Genomic DNA, 27,784 nt, shown 5'->3' with positions numbered 1-27,784 from the left:
CTGTTAAACTATAATTTTCACTTTTTTTTCTCCCCAGGAAATGCCCTTTAAATGCACTTGAAAATTGTCCAACATGAAAATTGGAAACTTAACCTTATAATATGTGATTCTATGCTGATATTGCTAATGATCATACAAACTAATAAGTGACTTATTTGGCATCTAAAAATGATAAGCAAATCACAAAACAAGCAAACTGAAAGATTTCTACACCCAACTGGCAAATGATTCACAGACTAAAAAGTCCTCTACAGACAGACATAAAAGTGAATAACTTTTAAGCAGAAGGAAAAAATGAAGTCTATATTCTGAAGTTGCTCATTATCCCTCATTTGTTCAATTCTTATCTTGATTTGCTCATCAACTCTCTGCTTGCTTGTTAAGATGGTCAAGCCATGCAAACAAAGTGATATTTGTTCCCATAACAACATTGAACCCTTATATAGCATTTTTCATCATCAAATCTCTGAGCCTTCTATGAAGAAGGAGAGCTTTGTTATTTATCCCCAATCCAGATAAGGAAATTACAGCACTGGGATAATTGCAGAGCCAGAAATAAAACTTCCGAGTCCCAAGTAATGGCCTAAACAGCAGCACAGGGAATTTTATTAACACAGGAGACAACTGAGGTCAAGATGGGCAATTTGAGCATCCCAACTTCTGAACTGCTGAAAGCACAAGGAGGAAAGTGCAACTGAAAAAAGTCATCGATTCAACGAGTGCTTTACACTGGCACTCGAGGCTTGAAGTGCCCTATTAACTCCTTCTGCCCACAGACATGCACAAAGACTTTACACCAACAATCCCTCAGCAAGAAATGACATCAAGAAGATGCTTAATTTATTATGGTACTCTGTGTATTTGGAGTCCAAAAGAATTTAATTTTCTTTTTTCTATCAGAAAAAAAGGGCATGTTTCTGCTGGAGAAATAATTCTATAGGATTAAAAGGAATTTAAAACAATACCAAGACAACAGAATTTTTCTCAGAAGAGATTGATGAGTCAGGATTATTTCTCAGTGATTTAATGCTGTGAAACACGTTTGTTGGGAGCTCATTCTTGGAGGCCAGAATTAGAAGCCACCAAGGAAGATGCTGCTGGGGGGTTTGCTGCCCATCACCCAGTTAAGAACTGGAAGTGGATAAAGCTTGAGTCAGCCTTCACAAAATATGGCAACTGGTGATGCACCAGAAACTGAGATTTCCTGACAATACTGAAATTCAGGGGAGCAGTTAGGCTTGCCCAGGGAGGTGGGAGTTGTAAGGCCATGGCTGACTGCCCTGGGACCAGAAGAGCACAGGAAAGCTCCATGATCTTTGTGGAAAACCTCCTCAAAGTGCAAGAACAGCCCACCCTGATGAGTGGGAAGTGGAGCAGTCATGGCACGAGGCTGACTTGGCTGGACATGGAATCCCTGACCGAGCTGCAACACAGAAAGAAAGTGAACAGAAGTGGGTGGAAGTGGGGCCTGTCCAGGAGAACTACAAAATCCTGGCCCAAACTGCAGGGAAAAAATGAGGAAAGGCAAATCAAATCCCAGGTGGAGTTGAAAGTGGCAAGGGACGCTGTGGCTGGTTAGAAAGGTTCACCCACAGCTACAGCTGCAGGAAACAACCAGGGAAATGTGAATCCCTCATGAATATGTCACCAAAACTACTGACAGAGGCTACAAGGGAGGGAGGAGGCACTCAGTGAAGGTTTTCCCTCAGTCTTCACTGGCAAGGCCTCATCTCAGGCTGTCCAGCTCCAGAGTCCCAATGTCTTTGTGTGGGGTAGGGAAATCTGATAGACAATAGAAGAAGCCTTTGTTAGGAGCCACCTAATCAAGCTGTGAGTTTGATTAGGTCTGTGAGTGTGCAGGAGAGACACTGACATCATCCTGAGGCTGCTCTTTGTGTCCTCAAAATGCTGGGACAACTGGTGGATCCTTCTGGTGACTGGAAAAGGCAACTGCCACGGCCATCCTCTGCTTGGTGACTCTCACCTCAGTCCCAATGGTTGTGGAGCAAATCTTCCTCACTACCACCTGTTTAACCTCTTAGTGTCTCCATTAACAGCGGGGACAAGGAGAGCAGCAAGTTTCCAGATGACTCCAGAGCTGCAGAGCGGGGCGGCCAGGCGGAGAAGGCCTCTGGCAGAAATCTTCCAGCATTCCAACAAAACACACACGGAGCTCTGCAAACCAAAACCCACAGTGCAGAAAGCAGCTCCAGGGGACACAGCCTGGGAGCTGAGCAGGAGTTGGCAGCGATGGTGACAAATGCCACCCTCACGCCAGGTTCCGTGCAGGAGCAGAGCCAGCAGGGCAGGGAAAGCTGTTCTTACTCCTCAGCCAGCACTTGTGAGGCTGCATCTGGAACAAAGTGTCCAGTTTGGGTTTCCCTCTTACAAAACACTGACAAACAGGCAAAAATTCAGCAGAACGGATCAGGGTGGTGAGGGAGATGCAGCACATAACTCAGGAGGAGAGCAGAGAGAACTGGGTTTGTCCAGCATGGAGAGAGAAGCCTAATTCCTGGTTTCAACCCAAGAAAACCCTGAGCAACCTGATTTAAGTTCAAAGTCATGCCAACATTCAACAGAAGGACCATCAAAGGTCCCTTCCTACTTATATTCCTCCACAGTGTTAATGCTTTCTCCCTCACTTGTGCTCATCACAGTGCATTCACTGCAAAGTATAATTTAAAATAATTATTCTGACTTTGTGTGACACTTTCAAACGCGATACAAAATTCCATACATATTTGAGAAGTATCCAACTGCAGGTGAGGAATAGCATGGTCTAAAAGCCAGTCAGCTGGAGCCAATTAAAGCCTGATCAACCTCCCGTGACACCAGAAGGCCTAATTGAACTTCTCCCCTCTGTGCAGGATGAAGATTTTTGCCTTTTCCACAGAAGCCCAGAATGAGGGGTTCGCTGCTCTGAGCCTCTGCAGAGCAGGATCATTATCAAAACATAATGATCAAAACAGGAAATGTCTGCATTGATTAAAATAATGCTATTCCACCCTCTCAGAAAAGAAAAAAAAACCAAAACACTTCCCCTGCAAAGAGCCAACCTCAGATGTGTAGTCCCAGCCACCCATTTTCACCCTCCTGGCAAACAGAAAATGTGAGCAGGAGCAAGTGACTCACAGGCAGAGCTAGAATTAAACTTCAAAAGCAAGTGGTTCATTAGGAAAACCAAGACATGTTTGAATGATTGTTAGCTACAGTCTAATAAAACCTGAGCCTGGTTTTATAGAGAAGAAAAAAATAAGGCTAAAAATGTATGTTGACTGAAATATATAAACTTACAGTGAAAATCAATTGGTATTTATAGCTGCTGAATAATGCACTCATTACTATTCATTCTCATTACTGTGCATTTTGCAACTGTCACAAAAAATACAGTGACTGACTGACAGCTTTTAAAATATTTTTATGCCTCAAGAACCAAAATAACTGAAAGAGAGCTGAAATTTTGAATTCAAAAAGACTGGACAAACTGCCAGTAGTGCAGCAATCTAACCTTCTCTTAATTCCTGGTTTTAAGTTCAATTCTCCCCAACATTCTGTGATAATTAGAATAATAATTTTGCTTTTCTTCCCTTTTCAGGGGGGGTGTGGAATCACGTTTCACTTCTATGTGGCTTTGTTGTGTGAAAAATCTCTGTATATCAGGAAGAGTACAAGCAACATTTTCCCCTAATTAGTCCATAAAAATGCTAATTTCTCTAATGAATCAGATTGAAATATCACAGGAGTAGGTAATAGAACAAATACAGAGTTTGCTTATGGGGTAGGATTTTGCTAATCACTACCACAGCACTGGGCAGCTCACAAGGCCAACACTTTAATGAGGTTAGAGAGGCAAAACATGCTCATCTGAATTTTTTGGTATAACAAAGAGATAGTTACTTGCCTGTGCAGTCACATCACCCTTGAATTCATGTCTGTATGTGAAGAAAACCAGATCCCCAGCATTCACATCCCAGCTTTTCCATCCCCACACACTCAGGTCCTCTGCCTGTTTACTCAAGCTGAGAATGGGGCCATAAATCTTTATCCTGCCCAATTTCATTGTTAACATAATCCATTTCTGAGACAGATAAAATAATACTGCCCTTTTTTTCATGGAACAGTAGCTAATAATGTCACCAGTTTGAATGATACAAGACTGAGATCATTGTCTGTCTGCCCCACAGCATCTTTCTCTCTAATTTTTTTTTTCCTGCCCTTACACTTTGGCTCCTGCCTTCTGTGCTGGCACATACTGAGGCACTTGTATCCAAGCTGCAGATCTAGGAAGGAGTGGTCTCTCTCCAAGTCAAAAATCTAGGAGAATCAATGAGTTCTTAGTGGAAATCTCCTAGGGTTTGACCTTCAGGGTGGCCTTTTACTCTTTAAACCCCATGTAAAACAGCGATTCTGCCAGTCAATCCCTAGTAAAAGATTTAAAGAAAGGGACTGTTGCCTATTGGTGACACCAGAAATCTAAGCAGGAATTAAGCAGCTTGAAAAAGCCTTTAAATTCAACTCACCATTCTCCCCGAGCTCTCCATATATTCTTTATGGCCCTGTGTTCCCTCAGCCCTTTGATCATTTTATATTGAAGTAGTCTCTTGTTTAATACGCAGCTAAGATGACTGCAGGATAACATCAAAACAGGAGGGAACAGAAAGAACATGAAAGAATATGAAGTCAATGGCTTTGCCAATCACAATCCACAAACAGGGCTGGTTAAAAGGCTCGGCATTACAGAGCTGCCTTTATGCTCTCACAAAGCTTCACGCAGCGCTAAGACCAACGACAAACTGAGACTAATGATTAAAACTACACTGGGATGCCTTTCTTCTGCTTTAATTGTTGCTTGCTTTGCTTAGAGGTAACAGATCTGCAAATCCAGCACCTAACTTTGTCCCACAAGTTTGCTGCACCAGCTGGTCTCACCATCTTTCTGTCAGGAGTCAGAGTTTCCAAGCCAGGGTTTCCAATAAAACATAGTCCATCATCCTCGTGCCATCACAGAATGGTTTTGTTTGGAAGGGACCTTAAAGTTCATCCCATTCCAAGCCCCTGTCATGGGCAAGGACACTTTCCACTATGCCAGGTTGTTCCACTCCTCATCCCAGCTGGTCATGAACGCCTTACAAAGGAGCTCCTCTGACAACTTCCAAAGGTATTTTTAACAAGAAGCAAAAAGGAAGAAGAGCGTTCATTGAAATCGCCGTCAAGCTCCTCTAAGAGCATCAGCCCTCTTCTCCAAAAAAATAAAGATGAAATAAACCCTAGTTACACAAGACTTTGTCTTCTTGATCCCCAAGAACTTCCTGGTGCAGTATTTACATAAAAACCCACAGCATGTTTTGGACACCAGACAGACGGAAAAGTTGATGTCTTCTGTCTAGAACTCCTCTCACGCTTGGTTTTCATGCCATATTTCTTGGCTGCCTACACTCATGTTAATCTGCTAAAATCACTTTACCCACTTGGAAGGCAACGTTTCACTTGCACTCAGTTCTATTATTCATCTGACAACCACCACGCAGCTCCATGACTGACTGCTAATTATCCTTTCCCCCTGCACGGCACCGCCAGTCGCGTTTTCGGCAGCAATTTATTCTTCCTCCCATGGAGCCATGAGGTGGGAGCTGAGGCCCATTGAAGTCAGTGACAAAGGCCCCGGAGATTTCAATTGTGTCGGGAATTCATCTTTTAATGGGAAGAGACCTGCCTTAAGTGTTATTTAGTGTGTGATGTCAACAGCCCGAGATAACAGCTGACAGGAGGAGAACGTGCACATTGCCAGTGGGGCCAGGATGGGACACAGCTCTTGGGGGTTCTGCTCGCTGTCACATCCCTGTCACAGGGCCAGACAGGATCGTGCCACCTTCCCTCCTAGAAGGGAGCAGCCTCAGCTCTGCTCAAGCCCAGTGTGCAGTTCCTGGAACTTTGGGGGTGATGGAGAAAGTCCATTTAGCTTCTTCATTTTTCAGATCCAGCATGCAGCAGGGAGATACAATCACTGTGGCAAAAGGAGTTTGGAACAGCTGTGGTGATATAAATTCCCAGTGTAGGCTGCTCCTGAATTTCTTTAATAGAAGCAAGCACTAAAAGGACAATAAATGAGATGGCAAAGCAAACTTTCCCTGACTTCTTTTCTATTTACCATCCTAGACATGCTGGCAAAGAGAGAACACAGAGAACATGAATATTGTCCAAAATGCTCACGTCTTACACAAGAAGTTGTAATTTTCACTGGAAAACATCTTGTGAACATAAATGAGAAACGGAAGATGAATTACTAGTGTTGATTAACTCATTTTCTGAATTACAATAGGTTTTGAGTATAATTTTGCTGCTTTGTTTGGGTTTTTCTCTTCCACATAAGCTATCCTGACTTGTCCTTAATCTCCCTCACTTGCATGAACCAAAGTATCTCATTTTCCCATCTTTTCACTCCTATTCCTTTTGCCTGAACTCCCACCTGAAAAGAAAGATGGAAAGATATTTGTGAGAGCATGGAGTGACAGGACAAGGGGGAGTGGCTTTACATTGAAGGAGGGCAGGTTTAGATCAGATATTAGGAAAAATTCTTTACTCAGAGAGTGGAGAGGCCCTGGCACAGGTGCCCAGAGAAGCTGGAGCTGTCCCTGGATCCCTGGAAGTGCCCAAGGCCAGGCTGGACGGGGTTTGGGATATGGGAAGATGTCCCTGCCATGGCAGGGGTGTCACTGGATGAGCTTTAAGGTCCCTCCCAAAACCAGTCTGGGATTTAGGATAAAACTTCTCCAGGTTAGAACAGTTGAAGCCACAGCTTCATTCCAGCAGCTCCTGCCGATGGCAGTGAACAGTCCCAGCTCCACAGAGTGATTTGTGTTTGTGATGAGCTTTGTAGAGCAGAGCTGTTCCTCAGGGCACAGCTCTCAGAGGCTGGGGAAGCAGCAGAACTCCATCAACTTGTCCAGGGAAGGGGAAGGGGAAGAAGGAGAAAAAGGGAAAGGGGAAAGGAGAAAAAGGGAAAGGGGAAAGGGGAAAGGGGAAAGGGGAAAGGGGAAAGGGGAAAGGGGAAAGGGGAAAGGGGAAAGGGGAAAGGGGAAAGGGGAAAGGGGAAAGGGGAAAGGGGAAAGGGGAAAGGGGAAAGGGGAAAGGGGAAAGGGGAAAGGGATCTGTCTCCTAAGGGCAGCAGAATGAAGAGCCAAGCTGGGAGCAGACTGGAGCAGGTGCTTGGGAGCAGCAGGTTTTCAGCAGCCACCCTGGCCAAAGCAAGCTGAAGGATATTGTGAGTAAATCCATCTTTCTCATGTGGTTAAAAACCACAGGTAGCAAGTTCAGCTTGATCAGCTTAAGGGTTTTTGTCAGCCTGAATAATACTCTGGTTCTAATGCAAAATTCCTCTGTGTGCAAGTTACATTTCAAGAACTTTACCTTAAAACAGATCCCCCAAATATATGAAAAAACCTGTTTGAGCCAAATTCACAGCCCAGTCCATGAGATTTTATTCAAATGCGTTATTTTGTGCTTCTGTATCAACTGTTTTCCTCTTGCTGGTCCTTTGTTCAGGGCAAGGCTCATTTTCCCTGTGCTATTCCAGTGCCACCAAAGCAGCCAGGTGACCTCTGAGGACAAGGAAAATCCAAGCTCCTCAGTGAGGATCAGTCCCTGGAGCATCTAAACCACTGAAGCCTTGAACAATCTGAATTTGCTTTTCTGAAGCCCCCTTGTACCTGTTTTTTTTTTTTTTTTTTTTAATGTAGAAAATTATTGCTTAAATTACCAGTAATTCTTATATATTGTAAGGACAAAAAGAAAATGATAAAAATACACAATGATTCCTATGCAATACGGGCATTGACAAACTGGTGTAAGTAGAGACAGGTTGTAAAAACTACCTTGAAATACAAAGCAGAATCCACAAAGAGTAACACACCAGGTTAAAAATAGACAGCTGAACAAATAAATAAATAAATAAAAAATCAATGTGCACTCTGCTGGTTGTTTGCAAAATTAGACAATTAATTCTGTGTAAACTAACCTATCAGGAAGCCACACTGTGGGATTCAGAGAGCTGATATTGCAGTACACTGGATTAGGAGAGAATGCTTTAATGAGATCCCTGGAGAGTCTCCATGGACTTGGACATCCTCTCCAAAAGATCATTTTTACCCCATTTAACTGCCAGTGTGTTGCATCTCTGATACACACATGAACAAAAAGAAAGCAAAAAAAAAAACCCTAAGAAATCCTGGAAATAAAGAGCACTATTAACACAATTACCAGGACCAATGAGAATGGTGCTTTTCAGGCTCAAAAAAAAGGCATTATGTCATTTTCAACATATAGGAGCCATCAGAAAGAACATCTTTATATTAAAACCCACTGCACTTAAAGCCATTTACAGCCAGAATAGCAGCAGCATAAAGAAAGCTTTTACACACAGAGGGGTGTAAAAAAACCATAATAAAAAAATAAAATTACATTGTGCTCGCCAGAACAATCTGCAACCCGGCTTTTATTAAATTTGATTTTTCTTTAAGTAAAGACCTAGTATAGAGCTTGCCAAGTGCAATAAATGCCCCAGTTTAACATGTGATTTTTTAAAATAAACTGGAGAAAACCACCTTGAGCCCCAAACCCAAAATGGTTGTATTTCAAAATGATCACTTGCTGTAAAATAACAGCTGGAAAACAGTGAGGCAGAATACTTTGGTGAGGAGCTGAGTAGTAGGGTTAGAAGCTGTTCTTCTATTTGCAGGTTCTCTGTAAAGACATGTAGAACCACATTTACGCCTTCCATCTGAGCAATCAATACTCTCAGCTTTCAAAAAGCTGTTTCAAGGAAGCTTGTGGATTTTTCTTACTCTTGTCTGTTTCACAGAAATGTTTCTGCAACTGAGGCCTGAGATCAGAGGGGAAAAAACCCTGAAAATTTGAAATGATGTGCAAATAAATACACAAGTCAATAGAGCTTGGAAACATTTAAACCAGCCTGTAAATTAAGATGAATTATTTTCCCTCCAACTCCACTATTAGACTTTATGCAAGGACCAAGTCTCTGCTTTAGCAGCAGAAGGTGGTGGCCTGCACTCACTGTGAGACCATTGTGCGTTTCCAATAGTGTCATGTTTTGGAAAACCAGCAGGTTCAGGGTTAAGGAGTTGACCGGACCACTCAGGGCTGAAGCATCAGGCAGGAAATGAATGCAAAGCACCTCAGTAATGGCTGAATTCTTACTGTGCTGCTGCCCTTTTACCCGGGCCAGCTGATGTGACATCCCCACCTTGGGACACCCCAACAGGGGAGAAGCCAACAGGAGACTGCCCATGGAGAGCCACCATCAGAGCCTGCTCTCCACAGGGAAGCACACTCCAGCGTGTTTTAATCACCCCTAATTGATTTTACACCACCAGGAAACTGAGAAAGAGTTCAAATACAGTCTTTGAGTCCTAATATTTACATGGGCAAACATTTGTTTATCTGTCAGCTGTGTAATCTCAAGGCCTCTGTAGAGCCTGGGACAGGCTCTTAAGTAGCTTTCTCCAGTTTTGATTAGCTGGCTGAGGAGCCAGCCCTATAAATATTCCTAACATTTGCACCCAGTGGACCAAGTATTTTGTTGAGCAGACTAATTGGTTCACAACCCCTGCTAAGTATCAGCCCTATCATCCCCCACTGCCATGGGCTACGATCATCATTAGCCAAGTGACAATCTCCTGGAGAATTTGGGCTTTTTAATCTCCCTTCTCCCCGAGGACGTCAGGCTTATTATGGGTTAAAGCTCTCCGAGCTGGCTCTCGCTCCTTTCCGAGGCTGGATCCTCAGCACTGAAGGAAAAACCTCCTGAAGGTGGGGGCACAATGGGAATTCATGGCCATGTCTCACAAAAGGCGCTCCAGGGGGAGCGAGAGGGAGAGATTTCGGTGCAGAGGGACAGATCCTGCCTGCACACACATTTCTGCAATTCCACAATTTCCTAGAGATGCATGGCATGAATCAACAGATGCCTGATGGAAATAGCCCTTGATCAGCATCAAACCACACTGACCCAAAACCATGAAAGTTCTGGGGGCTGCAGAGCCACCCCCTGCCCTGAGAGCCAGCAGTGGTGGGGACAGGAGCACTGGAGAGGGAGCAGCAGAGCGAGAGATGAAACCCAGGCCAAATGCTGGAACAAAAAGGTGAAAAAGAGAATAAAGGTGGGGAAATGAAACTGTGAGAAGATGTCTTGTCCTCAGTCAGGCAGAACCCACACAAAGGGGAGCAGCTCCACACAATGCAAACCTGATCTTGTTAGGGCTGGGGTGGAAATCTGGAGATTTAGGCAAGGAACACGGAAGTTCCTCTGTGCTCTGTTTCATCAGGAAAAAAGTTCTGCTCTTAAACTTGGGGAATCCTTTCAAGAGTTTTAGATCTGGAGTGTGAAGTTTTTTTTTCCTTCGAAAGACATACAAATCACAGACACCAATTTCCTGAAACAGCTGAAAAGAGCCCACCACAATGAAGAGGAACATCCTCTCCTCACTGCACCTCTCTCCATCCAAAATGAGAGCAAACACCTTGGCAGGGACAAAAAAGCCCTTCCTGGCCCTCTGGAATTGCCTGCTTTGGCAGCAAATTCTTCCTCTCAAAACCACCTGTGCTCACTGCTGCTCACCTGATAAATAAAATGTTAAACCACCAGTCACCATCTGGAGGTGAAGGGGAAAAGGGAAAATCCAGCTGTGCTCTATTGGCCTTTTTGAGGTTTCCAGAAGGGAAAGGGTTGTTAAAAGAGTGAAGTGAAAGCAGCTCAGTGATGGACAGGGCATCTCTCGTGTCCAAATTTGTAGCAAAGCAATAAACACAGGGTTTGGTACCAGAGCTGCCCCCTCCCATCACAGCAGCCCATCAGCATGGAGAGTTTTATTTCTCCTTGAGCCATGCTGAGAAATCTCTGCAATTTGGAGCTTTGGAAAGCCTCCACATTCACATTTAATTTGAAATTATATTCTCCCTGTCAAAAAATGCCTGGGGGGCAAGTCACTTACAGGAAAAAAAAAAAATAGAAGAAAATAAAAATCTGAATCTTCTTGTCTGCTCTGAGTTATAACATCTGCCACTGAGAGTGCCAGTGCCAAGGACAGGATGAAGTTGTTCCTCAGAGAGGAGCACCCAAATAAAACAATATCCCAAAATAGAAAGAATCTGAACCACCTCTCAAGTAACACCTAATTATTAATTATTAGGAAGAAATAAACCTTAGTGTATGAGCTTTCCAGCACTCCTCATGTGCCCACACGAGGCAAAAACCCGATTAGCTTTATTTATAAGTAGAAGATATAAATGCACTTGTATGGGGACACTCATGAAAACGCATTATAGGTGTGTAATATCAAATTTCAAAGTTCATAGCTCAGGAATAAATCAAAACATGTCATATGCTCCATATTCAGCTGCTTCACTTGTGTTTGTTTCCCTTTCAGGCACATCAGATGTTGCTGTACTCTGATTATTTTCAGGGAAGATAAATGTAATATCAGATTCAAAAGCCCAAGGCTAAAGCTACTGCCTGTTGCACAAAACGGTTTTGAAACAAAAAATAAAGATATATCTACAGATGTATCTCCCAAATGATTTTGTTTTCCATGAACTGCCATGATGGTTAAACAATTCTGCACAAAACCATACAAATATAGTAATTTAACTATACTTTAATTTAACAATTAATTGTACACACACACATACATACACACACACACACACATATATATATATATATATATATATATATTTAAACATAAATATCTCTTTTTAAACACTTTATCCACTCAAATTTCACCCTCTCCAGAAAGGACCAGGCCACTCAGCTCAAAGGGAACTGTGAAAACCCTTGTAGGAGACAGTCACAGGATCATCCATCCAAGGAGACATTAATTTCCCATCCCTATATTTAGAAGCAACCTATGATCTAAAACATGAGGTTTCCTCAAGGGTCAGAATGGATTTGTTTCATTTGATGTAACTGAAGTTAAATTCATCAAATAGCCCCTGGCCTTCAGGAGAAGAGGGTTTCAATTGGATTGTTTGCTTTCCACAGAAATTAATAAAAATCACTTCAATAGGAACCATCTGCCCAGCAGCCCAAGGTGCTCAAGATGCAACTGAGATGAGGATTCTATACAGAATGCCTCAGAAAGGACTAAAATCATTATTAATAATAATTATTTGCAATTTGGACGTGCTGATTTATTTCTGACACCAGGCAGAACTGCATTCAAAAATTAGAGATGTGAAAAGGACTAAATGAGAAAAAAAAAACAAACAAGGAAAATATGAAAAGTCCCTTTAAGAAAGGAATGAGAAGAATCCCCAGGATTTCGTGTACAGATGAAGTGTTTCCAGGAATGGACATGACAGACACAAGTATTTATGAAAACAGGTGAAACAAGGTCAAGCAGCCACTCCAATGATCACACTGGAATTAAGACAGCACGTTTAAAACAAGGAAGTAAATCACCATAATTAACTTTGCAACCTGTCTGACATAAAAAAGTTATTGATACAAAGGGCAGGATGATTAGGAGAATGATTAGGTATTTAAAGTGCTAATAATAATACTTTCCCAAGGCAGGAGAAGAATTTATGAGGGCTATTGATCTCATGTTTCAGGATGGAAGCCAAGCTGGAAGTGCTTGGGAAGAAGGAAAAATAAAATAATTTTTTTTAAAAAAATTTAAAAATTAAATAAAAATTAAATAGAAAAATAAAATTAAAAAATAAAATAAAAATAAATAAAAATAAATAAAAATAAACAAAAGAAAATAAAAATAAAATAAAAAATAAAATATAAATAAAATATAAATAGAAAATATAATAAAATAAGGTAAAATAAAATAAGGTAAAATAAAATAAGGTAAAATAAAATAAAAAGAAAAATAAAATAAAATAAAAATAAAATAAAATAAAATAAAATAAAATAAAATAAAATAAAATAAAATAAAATAAAATAAAATAAAATAAAATAAAATATTTTTAAGGGACAATTTGCTCCTAAATTGTGATGAGAGCTCAGGGCAGGAGGGAAGAAGGTTTGGGGCTTTTCCCAGGGTGTTGAGTCATGTGGTTTTATTTACTAACAGAGAGAGGATTCTAACTTAATTGGATCTTTAATCAGATTGAATAGGGTAATTCCTACCTCTCTACGTTCCTAATGGATGTCACAATGTCAGGAGTTAAATGCTGAAGGGCTGCTCTGATTTGAGAGCAGCTTCCAGGGGATCCTTAGGCAAAGACAAATTATTGGGATGTCCACTAAGGAAGAAAATGATCATCAAGGTCGAGATATTCCAACAGGATTTTGGAATAATTATTTCCCACTCAGCCAGGTAGGACATACATCCTTTGCTTCGTATCTTTTCCCCAATAAATCAGTTTATTCCCATTTATCAGATTTCCTGGTTCCAAGGAGAACATGGCCATAACCAACCCAGTTCTACACTCTGGTCCTGGGTGCCAAATGTCCATGGCCATCCAAAGCAGAAACAGAGCTGCAGGTGATTTGAGCTCTAATTGATGACAAAGAGTTCATGGTTTTGTTAAATAGTCCAAAGAAAACATCTTCTATTTCCACTGAGAAGATCCTCAAATAGAGACTCTCCCCCAGTCCACAAACAATGCAGAAAATGTTGCTAAACAAAGTAACACCTTTGGGATGGAGTAGTGAAAAAAGAGCACATGTGAGAGATTTCCTTCCACATAACCTTGACAGAATATTCTCTGCTGTGGAGGTAAAGAAGAGTTTTGGAAATTTTTCTGGAAAAGTGATTTCCAGTCTTGGCTAAAGAGTTCCCATGATATCAATATTACTGACAGTCTCTAAGGCATTTGTTTCACTTTCGTTATAGCTGAAGATCCACAGGGAAAAACCAGCAACAGTCACCAGCAGCACGGTCTGACTGAAGCACTGCACCACCTCACAGAAAAAAACACAATATTGGGTTTAAATTGATGATTATCTCATTATTAGGCACTGTAAGCAGGTGTAATAGAGTTATGTTTCTCAGAAAAAAAGAAATCTCAATCACTGCTCTGGTGAAACAACTTAGAGGACAAAGAGAGAGAACACATGGAAAATCCTGAGACGACAGAGATTTCCTCGTGGGATTTCCTGAAAATTTGGCTCAATGGTAGAAATATGAAGTTCTCGATTTATTTTAACACCTGTGTGTGTAACACTGATGCCAGCAAAGCGGGGGGCACACAAGAGACCACAGTGATAATCTGGTGTTGGAATGGGACATCCCACCAGTGCAGGGATACAGGATGTGTCCTTGATCCAGGGGAGGGTGGCACAGTTCTCCTGCTGGGATCCCAGCCTGGGATCCATCCCACCAGTGCAGGGATACAGGACATGTCCCTGCTCCAGGGGAGGGTGGCTCGGTTCTCCTGCTGGGATCCCAGCCTGGGATCCATCCCACCATCCTCTCCCCCAGCACCACAACGCTGCCAAAAGCCCAGACCACAAATAGGAGGTTTCTTTATCATCATTAACAAAGGCCAGAATCCAAAATTGCTGTTTTGACTGGGAAACAGATGACTCCAGCTCTGCCAACACCCAAGGTGCTCCCGATGCCAAAACTCACTTTGCTCACACATATGCTCCAATACTCCAAAACAGAAGCTCTGAAACTCCTTTCTTTGTCCTTGCAGTGCTTCTATTCATCCTTTTTGTGCTTCCCATATAAGTTCCTCCCTTTTCTTCTTCCTTCGACTGCCCTCTCAACACTCACAGATTTTAAGGCCTTTGCACCTTTCTGTACAGCAAATTCTGTTGTGTTTTTTCCTATCCTCTGCAAACCATATCCAGCAATTCGTGTTTGATTGTGTCACACGAGGTATCTAGTCTCCATCTGAACACATCACAGTCCATCACAGTGGTTAATCACAGATAAAAAAAACCAAAACCTGTCTTTAATGTCTAATTTAAAATTGTCTGGCTCCAGCCTGCAGCTATTGGATCTGATTTTTCTTTTATTTTCTTGATTAAAAAGCTGGATATGTTTTCCCCATGAAAATACTTGTTCCTGTAATCAAGTCCCCTCTCAATCCTCTTTCTGATGAGCTAAGCAGATTGAGCTCTAAATCTCTCACTGCAGGGAATTTCCTCCACTCTTCAAATCAATATTGTGGTTATTTCCCTGACTCCAGGTTTGTAAACCCTTTCTTTCAGCTGTTGACACCAACACTGACCCTGGCTTTCCAGCACTCTCATGGATTCAGATAAAATCCCTGTGTGAAAGGATCCTATTTGTCCTTCAGCCTGCTGGGCTGCCCCTGGACCCCTGAAGTGTCCAAGGCTGGGTTGGATGGGGCTTGGAGCACCCTGGGATGGTGGAAGATGTCCCTGCACGTGGCAGGGGTGGCACTGGGTGCGATTTAAGGTCCCTTCCAACCCCAAGCATTCCATAATTGTATGAAAGAAGATTCCACACACCAGCTTTGTTGGGAATGCTTGGTTTTAACAGAGATTTCACGGCACACCACATCTCACACCAGGAAACTCTGACAGCAACCTCAGTTACCCTCACTTATCAAACCTCTAACTCCTCCCTTTCCAGAGAGACCTGAATTATCTCTAGTCTTTAACTCTATTTTAATTCAGTCCTCTATCAACTTTTCCATTATTTTCCTGGGATTGGTGCCAAGCCCTCCAGACAATCATCTATTACCTCTCCTGCTTTCCCCCATGGGATTCTCCTCTGTTCCTGCAGAAGAGAGACGGGATGATGGAGCCAAAACCACTTACCATGCTTGCATGATGCATCACCCAACCTTTCCCAAAGATCATAACCAAGACTTTTTCCAGCAGATATTGATGGTCTCTCCCTTCCACACCACTCCTGCCCACCCATCCCAGCTTAGCTGTCACACAGGCACAGAGATGCCAAATCCATGGGCTGGGACCAACACACACCACAAAGCCATCACCAGAGCCTTCTCAGGAAAACTCTGCCAGAAGCTTCAGTGCTCTGCTCTAGCTGTAAAGTTTTATTTTTAGGAGAATTCAGCTTTAACCCATCTTCGTCAGGGACTGGGGTGACAGGACAAGCAGTGATGGGACTGAAAAAAGGGAAATTTAGGTGAGATATCAGGAAGGAATTGTTCCCTGTGAGGGTGGGGAGGACCTGGAACCAGTGCCCAGAGAAGCTGTGGCTGCCCCTGGATCCCTGGAAGTGTCCAAGGCCGGGTTGGACTGGGCTTGGCTGCAACCAGATGATCTTTAAGGTCCCTTCCAAACCCCTTTGGAATTCTGCATGCCATCAGCTCAGTGAGAAGTTTGTTTCCCAGGAATTCCTTCCCCCCACTGCATCCCTTCGAGTCCCTGCTCCAGGAGCACATTTAGCATCAGAGATTGATTGAACTTTCAAGTGCCAGCCCCACGCTGGGTGATCCTAAGTGGGCTGGACAGCCTCTCCTCTCCAAGGTGTGCTGCAAATTGCCGGATTAGCGGCTCAGGCAGCGCCTGGAATCTCGCCTGTCTTACATCATTTACCTGTGCTGAAATTACAGTTCAATTACTGGAGCAATATCTCATTCAGGCAGAACAAAGAAAGGGAAAATATGCAAATGAGCGAATTTAAATTCACTTAATTTAAAGGCCTAAAATTTTTAAGGGCACATTCCCTCTCTGGGGACATTTGGGTTTAGGGATTATAAAATACATAAAGCTATAAATGGTTAAATGGATTTTCATTGCCTGAGCAGCCAAACTTTGCATACATTATTCTTTTCAGTGAGTGCACTATGTAATTTGCAGGGAAAATACACAACATTCCTGACTATATCCTATCCAGGGATAAAAAAATTTGGTCTAACCACCCATTTCATGGAGCTCTGTGTACAGACAAGCTCAGCATACATTTTGGAGGATCACAGTGGAGTAGGTTTGTAGGGAGAATGCTGCTTATCTGCTAAATGCAAAGATTATTCCAATTTTTTTTTTTTCTGGAACACATGATAAGATTGTGAATAACCTTCCAGGTTTGTTGCCTGTTGTGGTTTTTTTTTGTTTCAGTTTTTTTTTTTAATAAACACTGAGGTGTAATTTTATGCACCAAAGATGAATTTTTCCTCTTGCTATGCAGCTGGAATTCTGTGAGGTTTCACTGCACAGGGATGTCTGACAGGGGGAATGGCTGACAGGGAAAATGTGCTGCTCTGGCAGGATAAGGAGATCCAACTCTCCAAAACGCAGAATCCTGCTCACAGGAAAGGAAATGGGAGAAATTTCCTTTTCTTTAGGGGCTACACCACCAAATAACTATTACAAAATAGATAGAGAGGGACTATTTCCAAGGGCATGTAGTGACAGGACAAGGGGGAATGGATTCAAACTGAAACAGCAGGTTTGGATGGGATGTTGGGAAGGAATTCCTCTCTGTGAGGGTGGGCAGGCCCTGGCACAGGTGCCCAGAGCAGCTGTGGCTGCCTCTGGATCCCTGGAAATGTCCAAGGCTGGGTTGGACAGGGTTTGGAGCACCCTGGGACAGTGGGAGGTGTCCCTGCCATGGCAGGGGGAGGGATGAGATGATCTTTAATGTCCCTTCCACCCCAAGCCACTCTGTCACTCTGTGATTACTTTCTGGTGCCACCACACCGACTGCACTTCACCTCTAATAAAGCTTTGTTCCATAAAACAGCTCAAACAGCTCAATTTTCAGCAATTCCCTGGGATATAAAGCCAAGCTGAAAAGGCAAGCCTGAGCCTCTCCCAGCAGGTAGGCACTGTCTGGACAGGAATTAGCCGAAAATCAGGGTGAGCAGAACCCCGGGCTGAGCGCTGCACACACACGGACAGCAGGGAGGCTGCAATTCCCCAGGCTCAGCAGAGATCATAAAAATCCCAGATTTAGGTGAAAGCCTAAGTGCAGCCTCACGCAGTCAATAACAGAAAGGTGCATTTGTCATGCAGGTGGTAAAGCCTGAGCAGTCACCGTGGATTTCAGTGCTAGCCCTGTCAGTTTAATGGAGCAGGTATGGCTTAGCTCTGTGGAGCTGGGACAGCCCTTTAATCACTGCTCCTCCGTACCCTGCTCACCACAGCTCACAAAACAATATTCATTGCTGTTTCCTGGTTATTTGTTCCCAGTCAAAACACAAGGCAGGGATATGGCACTGGAGAGGAGGCAGAGCCACAGAACTCCCAGCTCTCCTGCCTGCAGAGCCCACGTGGATCGCGGATTCTCCAAAATCCCAGATGGCCCAAGCCAGGGTAACTCAATCACCCTCATTTGTATCAGTCAAGGACCCCAGCCATTACACCTCCTCCTCAAACTGGTTAGGCTGTAAATTAGATTTTCATCACTCCTGGGACAAAAACCTGACTCTGCTGAGGTCACTGGGAGTTTGAGCATCCATTTCAGCGGCGCCATGACTTCACCAGTGGTTTTTCTGGGCAATATCCAGCCTGGAAGCCACCATGGTTTATCCTAAAAATATGGTAAAAAAAAATCTGCCACTAGCAGATAGCAGTAGTTCAGTTCTGTGCCATTTTCTTCTGGCCACATGCAAAAAAATGAATATTTATCTCAAAGGGATGTGAATGGTAACGACCAATATTACTGCAGTTTTGACTGATGCCTTGGAAGAACTCAAAGCAAGCACTCAATACAGTTTATTCCTGTAAAACTGAGTAATAATAATAAAAAATCAGACAAGACCTCCTCTGACTTACAACACAAATCCTCTAAAATCTATCCTCTCAATGAAATTTTACTGGAACAAAGTCATCTGTGGAGTGATATGAAAGAATAACCTGTGAAAAATAAGGCACTGGGCCCTTATTCAGTAAAACACTTGAGCAATAACCCAAATTTTAAGTAGTAAGCTCACTGAACTCAACAAAAAGATTGTGGTTTGGAGTATTTTGCTTATGAAGAAGTAAAATCAACAAAATCAAACAACCATGGATGCAAGTGTACTTAGAGACCTGGCTCTACCAACACAAACTGCCCCAGAGGGAAGGATTTTAATGATGGGACAGACAAACCTATGAGATCAACCTTGGGAAAAACGTGGGTGCTTCCAAACCTACAGACAATCTCTTCTTATTAACCATTCTCTGATTTCAGTAAGCTGCAAAAAAATGGTGCATTCTGTCAACATGTATTAAAAAAACCCACAAAAATAGAGTCAATCATTCCTTTAGCTGAAAGCATTGTTGGGGTGCTTTCTAACAGAAAAAAAACCAATAAAAAATCTGCCCCACAGTAATAATTTCACTTTCCTTATCAGCAGAGCAGTCTTTAATCAGGACTCATTTCACTTGAAGCACTGGGGATGCACAGTGGCACCAGGCATTTTTTACTGAGACATTGTTCCAGGTTTCCGTCGGGTTTAATGCTGGAACGACACGTGACGGGACGGAGCGCTGCATTTTTCAAATATCCTTTAAAGCTGTGGGAATACACTCCTTAAAGGCAGCCCTCTCTCCTTTCAAGTGCCACACAAGCACAGCAGGCAGCATTCAAAGCCACCTCTTCTGTGTCAGCCAGCGGGGAAGGCTGACAGGGAATTGCTTGTGTCACACTCTAAAAGTCACTAAAGCAGACACACACTGAAAGGTGGATGGGCCCAATTCTGCCTTTTTTTTTTTGTTTTTTGTTTTTTTTCCCTACTCCTCTGAGTAGATTTCTGCCTTTCCCATTCATTCCAGCCAGGATGCTGTTCTGAATAGTGACTCAAACCTTGCAGAGTCATCCCATGGGCCTCCCAAAAACAGAGGGGCTTGAAATGAGATTTCTGAAAGTACTAAAATCCTCTGACTGAGCTGTACTGAGGGGTCAGAGGGCTTTGGCTCACTGGAATGTTTAGAGTTCTTTGGGACTGCAGCCTTGTGCTCTTACTGCTTGGCTTGTTTGTAGTTACACTTTGTATTCTCCAGGAGGGCACAGAGACTCCCCAGCCATCAGAGCCCCTTCACGTGGCTTCATCCCACCTTTAAAGCCCTCTCAGAAACAGAAATGAACAGTTCAGGCGCTGCCTTTGATGCTCTCAGGAGGAGGAGGGAGGAGGAAGGAGGAGGAGGAGGAGGAGGAGGAGGAGGAGGAGGAGGAAGAGGAGGAGGAGTGCAGCAGCAGCATCACCAGGATATGATAGAGGATAGGGGATAGGACATGGGACAGTGACACAGGCCAGGCTGGGGACCAAGAGCCCCCCAGAGCAATGCACAGGCCCTTTGGTGCTGTACTGAGGATAAATACCATGGCAGGTGCCACCTTTCCACACCCCCTGACTGCAGACAGGCGAGGATTCAGCAGGGACACTGGAAGCTCTGTTTCTGGCACAGGGACAGTGCCTGTCTGAGGTCACCTGTCTGCAGCTTGGCTGTCCCCAGGCAGCTCAGTCCAGCTCTCACAGCCAGGCTGGGAACCAGCTGGTGAAAATACCCTCAGAAGCTGCACTCTCACAGAAACAGCCCTGCCCAGGCTCCACCACTGCCTCAGCATCCAGACATCTCAATTCTGCTGTGCCACAAACCAGCAGAAAAGATGGGGATGCATCCAAGCAGGCTCATCTCTGTCCTCCCCAAACTCCCTTTCACCCTCCTTTAACCTGAATCACATCCCCACCACATCTGGTTTAACTCCATCCTGTTGCAAGAGAGAAAAAACAAACAAAAGGAGAAAAGTACCCCAAGTTGATAATTTTCTTCATAAATGGAGAAAAGAGAGTCCCAGAAATGGGCAAAAGAAAATACAAAGGGAAGCCCTAATGAAGAAGGCAACATTATTTTTCTCCTTCTTACATAAAATAGGATCAGCACTTGGAAAACACACTGGAAACCACAAGCTAGTTAAGCTGTAATAATAAACACTACTTTAAATGATAAACTGTTCTCCATCTGCATTTTTTTTTTATTTTATACATCCAGGTGCAATGAGGGAAGAAGGAAACATCTGCTAGGGAGTTCTTAAACCTCAGAAAATAACATCACCACAGCCACGACACACTGTGTGCTTCATGCAGGGTGCCTGGACACGCTGGGAGGAGAAACCTGAGGCACCAAATATTACCAAGTACCTTCATCTGTTCATTGTGCAGAGGCAATCACTAATCAGCATCTGGGAATGCAAATGAACTTACAGAAATCAATGAATAAAACAAATAGAAGAGAGTAGCTAGGAAAAAAAAAAAAGAGCTAAATACAACAACCTTGAGTTTTGAGTACTGACTTTGTTACACAGAAACAACAGGGGGAATAAAACCAACTCACAATAAATCAGCCAAGCTCTCAGGTCTTCACCTAAGCTCTTCACCTAAGTCTGTCTGAGCCTAAAAAGGCAATTAATTACAAGTACACAGATTGGGAACTACAATAATCTTAGCCTAGGAATAGTGACAAGGAGCTGGGATTTGGTTCAGTGTGGGCACTGCTACAACATCCCCCTCCTGTCCCATACATGGTAAATTATTCCATACTCAAGCTCCATCAAGAGAAGTACCTGGATTCCTTTTTCTCATCCAGGGGGAAGAAATCTTCCAGAATGCCACTGCAATTTAAGTAGAATGAATGCCATGGCACCCTGCAGCTCTCCCAGCCCTAGCAGGCTTCTCCTAGGTGCAGCTTTAGCAGGATGAGGAGCTGTCTGTATGGGCAGAGCTCAGAAGGGTGGAGATAAGTGGAGCAAAACGGTGCTGGGAGCCCCAGGTCCAGCCACACACACTGCAAAGCTTTGCTCCAGCTCCAGCCACAGATGAAAACCCCTCAGCAGCTGAAGGGCACAGGGTGAGCTCCTGAAATATCCCGGCTCAGCTTCAGCCCAAACTCACTCTGTGGGGTCCCTGTCCCAAAAAAGCACGGAGGGTGGGGATGGGATGATGCAGGATTCCCTCCCAAGGTGCAGCACACGTGGAGCCAGGAGTAACAAAAAAATGTTCAGTGACCAAAATATAACTCGTTCAAGCCAATGTTGGTACTTCAGGTAGATAATCATGATAACATTTATCTTCCTTCTGCTCTTCAAGTACTAAACCTGCTATTCCTTTACACAAAAAGATCTGGGAAGGACACAGTGTCTGCTCTGAGGAGAACCCAGCAGAGCTGCCCAGCCCTGGGGGCCATGGGATAATTCAGACCACAATCAAACCACACAGTCCAGGCTGAATTTCAAAGTGGAGCGCAGGGGAACCCCACAGACCTTGCAGGATCCCACAGCTCATGACAGCACCAGGGGAACTGTTCAAACAGCACCTGCAGATAAATTTCTTTGATATACCTTGTCCAATTTGGGGTTTTTAGGAGTCTAACCAAGAAAGGACAATTGAAACTTGTTATAAAACACTGCAAACATCACCACCAGAATATTGTCACAAGATTCCTGCTCTGTTTTCACAGCCATGCTGCTCCCACACTGTGCTGGGACATCAATTTTCATTCTCCCTGATTTAGGGTTGTTATAGGGTGGGCTTTGTGCTAGCAGAGAACCCTTGATCTGTAACAAAACTGAATTTCTACTTTACTGGACAAATATACCAAAAGAAATTGTGGCATCTTGGTGGGTTGCTAAGCAACCAAGAGCTCCAGTGTCACTTGTTTGTGATCAATTCAAGTCATTCATAGGGCTCTGAAGCACCAGCTCAGGAATTCCAACAAAATCTGTGCCTTGGGAAAGCCAGGGGGACTTCCTGACACACAATAACACTTTCTTTCCTCTAAGATAAACTTTGTAGACATTCTTTTGATCTGTGTGATGTGTTAATTCATTATTCTTAACATACTGCTAATGGGAAAAGGTATAATTAACTAACTACAGCATCGTAATGCGTGCAGGATAAACTGAACTAATTAGCAGTGTTTAAAGTAGTCCCTGTCCTCTCCCACTGGGGAAAGGAGCAGATCCTTTCTGATCACACAAGCAACTGTCCTCAGCATTTTTTTATGTAAAGAATAGATTCCTTTTTGTTCTGTTTTTTTTCTCCCAAACAGAAGTGATAAAGTAAATTTTTACTGGCAAACAAGGTGGCTCCAGTCCAAGCCACTCGAGGTACACATCCAAGCTGTGAATAACGTAATCTTTCATTTAATGAAGGCTTATCTGTGGTCTTTCTTGGGGTAAAGAAGAATTCATGAAGTTTAATTACCGGAGTAACTCATACTAAATGCCCACAATAATTACACTCACTGAGTTAAATGTACATTGCTGAAGTCTATTTCAGCCTCACACTCAAGATTCATCCCATCCCTATTTTGATAAATATCAATAATAAACAGGAAGAGTTTAGAAACAAATTGGTTTCCAGGCTGTGTGCTGCATATGGCAAAATTTCAACTTCCTGATTGCCGGCAGGTGTTTTTTTACTAAAGATATTTAATGATAATTTCACATACACTGGGCAATATTTCTAAAGAAATTACCTTCTGCAAATCCTGGTGTCCTAGCCTGTGCATCTCATTTTGATGTCACATGGTCTGGACTTGTAGCTCCTCTGCAAACCAGACTCCACTGACAGCAGAGGCTCAGCCTCAGCGAGGACCAGAAACTGGTGAACGAGAATTTCCTAATTTGTAAATGACCCACTGAGAGAGGGGTTTACTTGGATTTTTTTTTGAAAAACAAATAAAATTTACTAATTTTAAGCAAGAGAGAAGCGTTAAGACAGCAGGAGTTGTGCACTCTGATACTTCATAGCAGAAGATAAGCAGAGGCACGTGGGAAGCAATGGCCAGAGGATGGCAAAGGTAACATTTCATGTTCATAAATGGCCAAAAAATACATACTTATTTCAAGTGCAGCTTTTTCACCTCCTCTCCTTTCCTGAGTCTTGTATCTAAAGTCCTAACATTTATTATTTATCGCTTATGGAATGGGATTTGGGGGAGCTACACAGCACATATTAACTCGGTCACACCAAACAAACCATTGGCAACGACACAGAAATGCCACCTGTCACCGCTCTGCTGAAATCCCCCAAAACCATGTCTCCAGCAAAAGTATCCCCAGGTAGGGCTGAACACCTGCACATAATCCAACAAAACACAGTTTAGTCCCTTTCTAGCCCAAAAGGAGCTGAGTATCACTAATGGTGAAAAGCCCACGTACATTTGCTGTGTCTGACTGCTGGAAAACAGAATCTCCTTGGATCTCACAACACAAATCAATAACACACGGCCCAGACACCGAGCTTCAGAGATTCCAGCAGCTCTCCTGCGCTGCAACACGAGCACATCGCTTCCCCAGAGAAAAAAAAAAACCCGGGGACTTCGCTAATTATTTAGGTACCGCAGCAAAACCACCCCAAATCCTCTCCAAAATCATTTGGGAAGCAGAAACGAGCGTTTGCCTCGGTTGCAGGACAGCCGGGCTCGCAAACTTGAGCCCACCGAAAGCAGCACGGGACTGAGCCGGGGGTCCCCAGGGGACCGTGGTTGTGTCCCCTGGGAGCTCCGCGCTGTCCCCCGGCTCCGCAGGGCTCCGCACCCCAAAACTTCCCGGGGGCAGCGGCTCCTCCGCCCGGGGCAGGGAGAAGGGGCCGCAGGGGCTCCCCGGGAACCGCCGGGACCCCCGAGCAGCCCCCCGGGCCCGGCTCCCATTCCTCATCGCTCCGCAGGCACAGCCGCCGCGGGACCAGGTGCGGTGCCGGGAGCAGGAGGAGAAGCAGTTCGCAAATCAGAGCGATAATAATTAAAAGAGCGCTTTGGGAGCCGGGCAGGGCGAGCCCCACGGCCGGATACCCCCGGACACCCCCGAGCCCCCCGGTGCCCCCGCCGTACCTTGAGCCCGGGCGGGCGGAGGGGTCCCGGCGGCGGCCGCAGCTCCGCAGCCCCGTCCCGGCGCTCCGAAATAATCGCTCCACCCCGAAAAATAAAAAAAAAAAAAAAAGGAGGGGGGTAAGGGGGAAGGGAAGGAAGGGGAGCGGAAAAACCCAACGCAGCCACCCCAAAGCCAGCCCCGCTCCACACCCACGAGGAGGGAGAGGGTCCCTCCGTGACTGGCATCGCTATCTCCTCCGGCGGAGCTTGCGGGGAGCCATGGCAACGAGCCCCCGCTCTCCCCGCAGCCTCCCCCGGGGCACAGCCACCCCCGCCCCGGCCTCGGCCCCGCTCCGGGTCCCACCTGCCCGATCCGAGTGCCCTCGGCCGGAGCCGGCTGCCGGCGGCACCTCCGTCCCCGCTTCTCCGGCGGCAGCTGGGGATGCGCCGGGAGCCGGAGGGATGCGGGGAGGGAGGAGAGGAGGGAGCCAGGGGAGCCCCTGGCCGCCCCCAGCCCGTCCCGCAGCCGGGCAGGTGCCGGAGGGGCCCCCAGTGCCGGCCAGCCCAGAACCGGGCCGGGAGGAGGAGAAAGGAGTGGCCGAAGTGGGGGCGCTGCCCGTGCAGGACCCCGGGATGCTCTCGCTTCGGCGTGCGGGGACTCCGCTAAAATCCAGGCGAGGAGCAGCAGGGAGGCGCTGCCGGGGAAGGGACGGTCCCCGCCTGGGCTCACCCCTCTCTCCTGTGTAGAATTGTCGCTGCTTATCAGGAGAAGGGATGAAGATTAAGAAAACCGTAACTGGGTTTAGCCCTTCCCCCCTCTCCCCCACTAAACCCTCATGTACCCAATCATCCCAACACCAAACCTCGGGAAACCAAACCTCTTTTCCTCGTTTTTGGCTTTTTCGGCGTTTTATTTTTTTTGTGTGTATGGTTTTTTTTTGGATTTTTTGTTTTTTGTTTTTTTTTTTTTTTTTCAGATGCCCCCCTGTGTAATTTAAATAATAAATGTGTAATAAAACCAGCTCAGGTTCACGTGTGTGCTCGAGACCCCTGACTCTGCCCGGGTGCTTCATTCTGCGTGGAATGGGCTAAATTTTGGGTAATTTACATTTTACCAAGTGATTGGTAAAGACAGTCATCACAAATCTGCCATTGTCTTAAGCACCCCATCCCGAGAGGTGGGGAAGGTCAGATATAATCATGAAGGTCAGATATTTTCATGAAGGCTCAGACTCCTCACACGTTTCTGTCCCACTGCTGACCTTTGGGTGCTTTTCTTTCCTCTGAGCCTTGCCTAATGCAATGAACAATAATCATAAAGTAACATTCACGGACATTAAACCATAAACCCACCCTACCGAAGCGCAGTGGCACTCCTGGGGATTGTTAGCATTTGGGTTAAAGATTTTTGGGACAGTGGCAATTGGAATTTGTGGATGTACAGGCCAACTGGTGTTGTTTATCTCCAGCACATTTAAGTAGGTGAGCTTGCCTTTTAGATGGGCAGTAAATAATTAAATTTAAGGAAAGGCATTATAAAGATGGCAGTAAAAGAAAAAAAGATCTGAAAACCGGAAGGGAAAAGGACAGAATAGTTTAATATATTTGTTGAGTAAATGCAAAACTGTTAAAATAATGGTAAGTTTGCAGTCTTGCAATTAATAAATAGACCTTTCATATTAAACTATGCATAAGTGACCTGGCACCAATATAAATGCATGGATCAAAGCTGCTGAGGAAGCTCTGAAATTGGGCAGATTTCTGTGCAGCCAACACCCAGCCCAGAGCACACACAGAGGGCCAGGAACCCTCCCTTTGGATCCTCCCCTCCATGCCAGACCCTGAATTGAGTCACTGTTCCACCCAAAGACAGTAAAATATTATATTTACAGCACATTGCTTTCCAAAGCAACCAACAGCTGAGCAACCTGTGCCCTGTGAGCGGAAACTCGGGAGATAAATGGACAAGGAGGAATGGCTGGGGGCTGCCCCTGGATTGAAAAGCCATTTGACCCAGCAGAAGGAGCCATCAGAGACTCACTCCAATCCTGAGGTTTGGAGATTCACTGGAGCCTTGGCAATAATGGGAAAGGCCGAGGATGGGGAGCTGCTTGTCTGGGAGCAGAGGTAAGAGCTGGGAAAGCCAGGGAGAGCTGGCATTGCCTCTCCTGCCATTGCCAGGAGGATGGAAAGCAGGGCTGGTGACTCTCACCCTCCCCAGCCAAGCCTGAGTTCCACCCAGGATGCCTCAGCAGCAGCAGGAGTTTCCAGGCAGATTTCTGCCAGAAAGAAGAGAGACACCAGTTTAATGACCTGCAGAGACTGCTCGAGGCAGGGCTGCTGCCAAAGCCTCTTCCCAGGCTGCCCATCCCCACATCCCCGTGCCACGCAGGGAAGATGGGCTTGCAAAATGCAGCCACCCCTTAGACCTTCATTTCCCTGCTTAGCTGGCCCAGCTGCTAGATCCTCTCTGTCAAGGTGATTTTCCCAAGGTCTTCTCCCATGTTCAGCTTTGAGCCCATAATATGGAAAGCATTAAATGGTTTTAATTTTTCACACAGAATCGTGCACAAAGTTTTACTTCTGCTAGGAAACCAACTGATGGCAATGCCCAAGTACAGCAGCTTCCCCAGAGCTGTTCCACACTTGCAAAATAAAATGTGTTCCTGATAATAATAATAATAATAAATAATAAATAATAATAAATAATAATAATAATAATAATAATAATAATAATTTGGCACTAACTAAATATATTTGAGAATAGGGTTTGCCTTAAGTAAAGTGTAAATAGACATACTCAGTCGTGCTTCACATTTCAGTGGGCAATGAAATGGGGCAAATGTCGTGGCACTTAAGTCTGCACCAAACAAAAATAAAGACACAGAAGCTCAGTGTGGTCCTCTCTGTGTCTCACAAACTGCTCTTTATTTTGGGATTTCCTGCTGAAAATCAAGGGGCCTTTTCATCAGACCCTCTGCTTGATGTGAGAATGAGAGAGCAACACTGCTGGAAACACTGGAAAACATTAATTCTCTCTAGGCTGGTACTGATCACATATTTAAAATACAC

General features: G+C 44.4%; 1 protein-coding gene across 7 annotated transcripts in view; it reads right to left on the bottom strand.

The window, feature by feature from the left end:
- Positions 1-25,348, bottom strand: part of CHL1 (cell adhesion molecule L1 like) — a 126,173-nt gene extending 100,825 nt beyond the window's left edge. For 5 of the 7 annotated variants that reach the window (XR_015773725.1, XM_088062046.1, XM_088062054.1 and 2 more), the window contains exon 1: positions 24,734-24,840. The gene's annotated coding sequence lies outside the window, so the exon portion shown is untranslated. Of the gene's footprint in view, positions 1-24,733; positions 24,841-25,076 lie in introns of those variants that run through there. The other 2 variants (XM_088062047.1, XM_088062050.1) reach the window with 2 other exon arrangements.
- Positions 25,349-27,784: the final 2,436 nt, after the last annotated feature.

This window comes from Pseudopodoces humilis, chromosome 13, assembly GCF_049639895.1.
Source record: "Pseudopodoces humilis isolate 2021_Gansu_Grassland_sample_001 chromosome 13, ASM4963989v1, whole genome shotgun sequence".
Classification (NCBI taxonomy): Eukaryota; Metazoa; Chordata; class Aves; order Passeriformes; family Paridae; genus Pseudopodoces; species Pseudopodoces humilis.
The sequence above is the reverse complement of the archived record's forward strand: the minus strand, read 5'-3'. Positions and strand labels throughout refer to the sequence as shown.